Source organism: Lolium perenne, chromosome 1, assembly GCF_019359855.2.
Source record: "Lolium perenne isolate Kyuss_39 chromosome 1, Kyuss_2.0, whole genome shotgun sequence".
Lineage (NCBI taxonomy): Eukaryota > Viridiplantae > Streptophyta > Magnoliopsida > Poales > Poaceae > Lolium > Lolium perenne.
Window position 1 is genome coordinate 241,091,243 of NC_067244.2, and position 5,945 is coordinate 241,097,187.

The following is a 5,945-nucleotide window of genomic DNA, read 5'->3' on the forward strand; positions in this document are numbered from 1 at the left end:
ATAACTATAAATTGTGTCAACTCCATGTGACTTAAACACATGCTTTAGTCTCAATGATGTGTAACTCAATAAAAGAAATATGGACAACGAAAGCTCAAACGGTCACCGAAAGATCCATTAGTTTGTCTAGAGTTGTTTTGGTCACATATTAGTCGAGTATCCACTTTCTTGAAGTGAGTAGCACAATAAGAACACATAATAGCCGTACTTTTATTTGAAGACATACAATCGTTAACCCCACATAATGGCTGGGTATTCATTTTCTGATGCGAGTACCCCAAATTAGTTTCGCAAGTAACACATAATATATTTTATGCAAATTGAGAATTTCTGAACTGTGTAAACTACATTGTTTTTCCTTAACATAACAAGATTCTGAAAATGAACTCCATCGCAGTATTGGAAAACCTCTAGATTGGAGTATAATGAACCAGTAGAGTATTAACACATAAATTATAGCAGGCAAAGGAAAAAGGCATCACAAAGAGGCCATAAACTGGAAGAAAGTGATAAACTGGGCCTAACTCGTAATATACCAAATCATCAATCGGTTAGCTGGCCATGCTGCATTTGCAGGTGGGAAGGCAGATCGTAGTCTGCCATTCCTGAAGAGGAAGTTGAATGACTCCAGTTGGCCTCTGAGAGCACTCCCAGAACCATCGCTCACATGCCCGCTATTTTTGGCTGCTCGAACTTCATGGTTGTGCCCTTCCCTCTTTGTCATGATAACAGAGTTCACATCATATGACGCCCTTTCCACATGCTTGCCTACTGAACAGACAAGGTGGGTATATTTGTAGTAGCTCCTCAAAACAATAAGACTGAGTGACACGTGAAGTCATTGAACTGACCTTGGATTTGGATTTCCTTTAGCATCCTTCTGACCTTACTTGCACCAACGATAAGAATTAAAAAGATGCCAACCTTGGTTGTCTTCTGAACAACACGAGGCTCCCTTATGGCCCTTGATTCTGCAGCCACCATGTCAATTGTACTGGTGGTGATAGCTAACACATCTAACTTCCTAAAAAATAACAGGGTCATCAATGACTACTATATGCTATATGTGAACTGGTTAATAGGTAGGTGACATTAACCTTCTTTTAGATTCAGTTTCAAGACCTAATTATCCAAGAGGTTTTCCTAGTATCTAAGTCTCAGAACATCTGAGATATAGATCGAAAGAGAAAAGATGCAATCAACAATGCATATGTAATACCATATTTTCTAAATATAATAAATAACCTTGTGGAAAATTTGGGAAGAATAAAACAGGCGAAAAGAAAAGGACAATGGGCATGTGAAATAAAACAGAGTGATATGTACTGACCCTGGCATGTTTGCCTCTGGAGTCCACCAAAGCATAGCCAGGGATCTACTTAATTATTCATTTATATTGAAAACCTTCTCTGGGTTGCGAAAATAACTAAATGTGGAACAATTTTGAAACCATATGATATCGTACCCTCTATAACGACCTCTATAAAATCTGAAGAATTCAAGTAACACCTAGGTGTATCAAGAAAAATAGAAGGTAGATTACCGAGAAAAAATTCAGAAGTTCTTACAAGAAAAAATAGTTCTGCAGTGAGGTGAGTATTACTGAAACTTGTGGGGTTAAATTTTTTGAAAGAGTTCTGCAGAGAGGTAAATAGCACTCAAACTTGTAGGGTTAAAATCATAGAGTGAAGCGTCTAAATGGTTATATAATCGAGACCAGATCATTTAAAATTTTGTTCCTCCTTAGACATATCACATTAAAAACTATTGCGCAAACAAAGTTTCGGAAATTGAAATATCATTATCTACTAACCTGGAGTGTTCATGTACAAGACCTTTAAGATGGGCTCTTCGAGCAGTAAATTTGTGGAATGTGTTTAAGTAAAAATGATGCACTTGCTTTAAGGATCCTATATTGTATCAGTAAAGGAAAAAATAATAATTATCGTATTAGCATTTAGCATTTTGCAATGTTGCTTTGTGGTCAAGGTAATGCATTTGCATCTACCCCTTCTTCTTGGACCAAAAACATCAGTAGGCAACTTCAGTCGACCATATCAGAAAATTTTACTTCTGTCAAGCAAGTACAAGGACAAAAAAAAACCTAAATGAGCCTATATCTAACTCGCCAGCAAGGTTTACTAATAGTATATAAATCTGTAACCAACTAAATTCCAGATTTCTAAAAGGCAACATTCAATATTAGATTGTTTTGTGAAAAGAATGCAAGAGTTGTCCACTGAAGCAAGAGTTGTCTTCCCTGAAGCCTCTGGACCATACACATCTAAAACACGTCCCTCCAAAGAGTAATGGCATGCTACCTTTACAAAACAAAATACATCACTACAGAAGCATCATAAGCAATTACAAAAAATTGGACTGCTGACTAAAGCTAAATGTGAAAAGACCCTTTCTGTTACCAAATAGATTACAGATTGCTAATGACACTATGTAATGAATAATTACAGTGAACAGAAAAGAGCTTCCGCTCAAAGAACTTCCATAAACATAGGGGAAGCTGGGAATGCATACCTTTGGAAGCCTACTGATCCCTAGTGCAAGATCCAGAGAGAAAGACCCAGTAGACACAACAGGTACTTCTCTGTGACTTTCAGAGCAGCCAAGCCACATTATTGCTCCCCTCCCAAACGAAGATGTTATTTGATCAATGGCCTAATGTAAAGTCAAGTCTATCTTTCACATATACTCCTCGCCAGAGTCAGTTCCACTTGACCTTGTCTTCTTTTTGGCTAAGCATACAATAGAGACAAATTAGTAACTGATCCAGTACATAGTGTGACTGGAAATAGTTCGATCAAAAGAACAATTCATGCAGTAATATTCACAATAATATGACTACATATATTATAGGTTTTGTTACACAAAGGCATTCTCACATCTCACTAAATGGGAAGTTGAATAGAACCAAACTTATTCTGACATCTCACTAAATGATCCAAATCGCCAAATAAATAGGTTTTGTTACACAAAGGCATAGGAAGAGGTGAAGGTGAGCCCAGATCAATGTTAAAGTTAACCACATTATTTTCTATAATGAAATGTTGGATTATTATGTGACAGATGGGGAATGTGTGAATCCATTGTTACATTTAATTCTCAAATCCATTTGTTGATTTTTGTACCGAAAGGAGTACACAGCATATCATGTATACCAAATAAGAAAACGCAAGATCTTCTACCAGGCTTACATGGAATTTTAGAAAATATGGAGCTCAAAAGTCACACCATATTACAGAATGAACATGATTCAAAATCACGCACCAACATAATAAAAATGTTATTGAGACAACAAGGCACTCAGAGTCCTATACACTATCTAAATTCTAGGGCAGTCTCTTTTCCTACATATCTTATTATCAGCAGCCCATCTCCCATAATATATAGGATAATGCAAACCCTGCTACTCGGGCACGACCATTGACCATCCACACTTCTCAGCCATACTACCGTGTTTTTAATTATCAAGGATGATTGAACGGTCGTGTTGCAATGGACATTCTGCCCTTGACAATATATTTTAAAACAGGGGATGAAGAAAAAACAAATTAGTGCTGCTAAAGCAACAAACAATATTTTATCATTTATCTGATATGAAACCAGCAAAAGTAATTAGCACCAGAGTTGTTTTACCATGCAGCAGCTTCCACTGATTGCGAAGGACACGTCGAGCCACTCGAGAGAGTGGACCTGTACCGCAAGCACGTCATATAGAAATATAAGATGATTAGTATCAGATATCAAGCTTGGGATATATGGACATTCCGCTCTTGACAGCAAATTTTAAAATAGGAGGATGAAGGAAAAACAAATTGGTGCTGCTAAAGCAACAAAAAGTATTTTCTAATTATTTGATATGCATCCAGCAAAATCAATTCTCACCAGAATTGTTTCACCGTGCTGCAGCCACCGCCCATTGCGAAGGTTACATTGAGCAACTCGTGATAGAGTCCCCGGACTGCACATACACTACAGGAATGGAGCTCTACGCCGACGAGGCCCCGGCGAGGCCGTACGCCGACGGCCCCGATAAAAAGCCGTCGGCGTACAGTTTGGCCGTCGGCGTCTAGCTCCATTCCTGTAGTGATACGTCATATAGAATATGGCGATTAGTATCAAATATCAAGCTCGGACTATAGACATTTTCTCACTTCTATCAAGTATGGGAAATAGAGGGTCATAATTGGATAAACCTGCCTGCAAAGTTCTTCTTGCATCCTGTAGTTACTGTAGGCATCCAATAGAAAAACATATCCCACCAAGACATCACATCCAACACCAACTGAGCCTTCTCAGTAGTCGATATGGCCAACTGCACGGTGCAAGCAAAAATAACCAATTAACAAGTAATAATCTCCAACAGAAATCTGCTCATTTTGGATACACAAGATGAAGGATTACATCTACCTACCTGTACAAATTAAGCTCCGTTGCTTGCACATGGCTGATTTTTATATAATAGTAAATAGTAAATACAACTGCAGCAGGATCCAATGTGTAGCAAGATAGAACAGACTGTAATAGAGGCTAAGAGCAGAAAAATAGAGGAAACTTTGACCAAAAACATAAACTGTAACCTGCTCCTTGATCCATCCAATGCCAAGGCATGTTTAGGGGATTAGGAAATTATCAAGTATTCTCCAAGAGAAGGGCAAGCATCAACGTCACCTCACAAAATGCTGCCCCGTGGAGCCATCTGCAAGCCAGAAAAAAAAAACGAAGGTTGAAAAAGATCACGCAATAGAAGGAATACGTACTGAAGTTGCAGGACACCTACTTGGCACCCGGCTGCGCAACAGAGACGGCAGATGCATCACATCTAGTCCTGACTGATCGGAACCGGTGCTCGCTGCTAGATGTTGAGGTCGCCTGCTCGATGTAGAGGCCAACGTCGAGGTCCCTAACCCACGCTGCTCATGGGCGTCGGCCTACTCCAGTAGAGGAGGCCGTGGGGCTTCCCGGGCTGCCCTGGATCGGGGTCGGGGCAGAGCTGCAGTCGAGCGCCGCTTCTGCTGGTCTCCATGGAGCCGGGGACGCACGGCGGAGCTCGAGCTCCTTGAGCGCCTCCAGACCAGCTCCTCCTCGAGGAGAACAGGGACGACGAGGCAAAGGCAGCGGCTAGGGTTTTGAGGCCAGCAACCCTAGTCGCCGCCGCTGACGACAAGCGGCCGCACGTGGCCGCCGCTGCCGCGCTTTGGGTCGGGGTAGTCGCCGCCGCCACCGCGCTCCTGGCCTGGGTTGGGTTCGGGTCGGGATCTAGAGGAGAGGAGAGGGGACATGAGGTGGAGATTGGGTGAGGAGAGGAGGGCGGCGGATTGGGGACGAGAGGACGCCACTGATTGGGGGAGTGGTTTGGGTGAAACGAGCAGGGTCACTCGTCGCTGCCTATGTTCGCCCGGCCCCGCACGCGCCTGATCCTAGTTGTCAGCGACCTATCTACAGAAACGGCAGGTAACAAAAACATTGACACCATCCAACGGCTGACGTCCAAAGCGGGCGTCGAAAATTACTGTCGCTGCCAGTTTCAACGCACACGATGGATTTGCCCCTTTTGAAGCCTCCTGGAGCCGGGTAGTCTAGGAACATTTATAGAAGTAATTGCCTATTCCTTATGCACCATGGACCGATATTAACATGGATTTCGTTCTAGGCTTGCCTCGCACTAAGCATGGTCATGATTCTATATTCGTGGTAGTGGATAGATTCTCTAAGATGGCTCATTTCATACCTTGCCATAAGAGCGACGATGCTTCACACATTGCTTCATTGTTTTTCAGGGAAATTGTTCGCCTACATGGAGTACCGCAAAGCATTGTGTCGGATCGAGACATCAAGTTCATGAGTTATCTTTGGAAGTCGCTCATGGCAAAGTTTGGAGTGAAGCTCCTATTCTCATCATCCTCGCACCCGCAAACGGACGGCCAAAC

At 41.9% G+C, this 5,945-nt stretch overlaps 1 long non-coding RNA gene across 7 annotated transcripts; it reads right to left on the reverse strand.

Annotated features, from left to right (window-relative positions):
* Positions 1 to 282: 282 nt before the first annotated feature.
* LOC127327397 (uncharacterized) lies at positions 283 to 5,611 on the reverse strand. 7 transcript variants are annotated; one of them, XR_011750715.1, is made up of 9 exons: positions 4,796 to 5,611; positions 4,596 to 4,714; positions 4,430 to 4,462; positions 4,216 to 4,330; positions 3,901 to 3,976; positions 3,652 to 3,708; positions 2,533 to 2,750; positions 852 to 1,024; positions 283 to 771 (listed from the first exon to the last, which is right to left on the reverse strand). It is a non-coding gene; the product is annotated as an uncharacterized lncRNA (long non-coding RNA). The 7 variants fall into 7 exon arrangements; XR_011750713.1 differs by having other exon boundaries at positions 4,430 to 4,496; XR_011750714.1 differs by having other exon boundaries at positions 852 to 971; positions 4,430 to 4,714.
* Between the last annotated feature and the right edge of the window lie 334 nt (positions 5,612 to 5,945).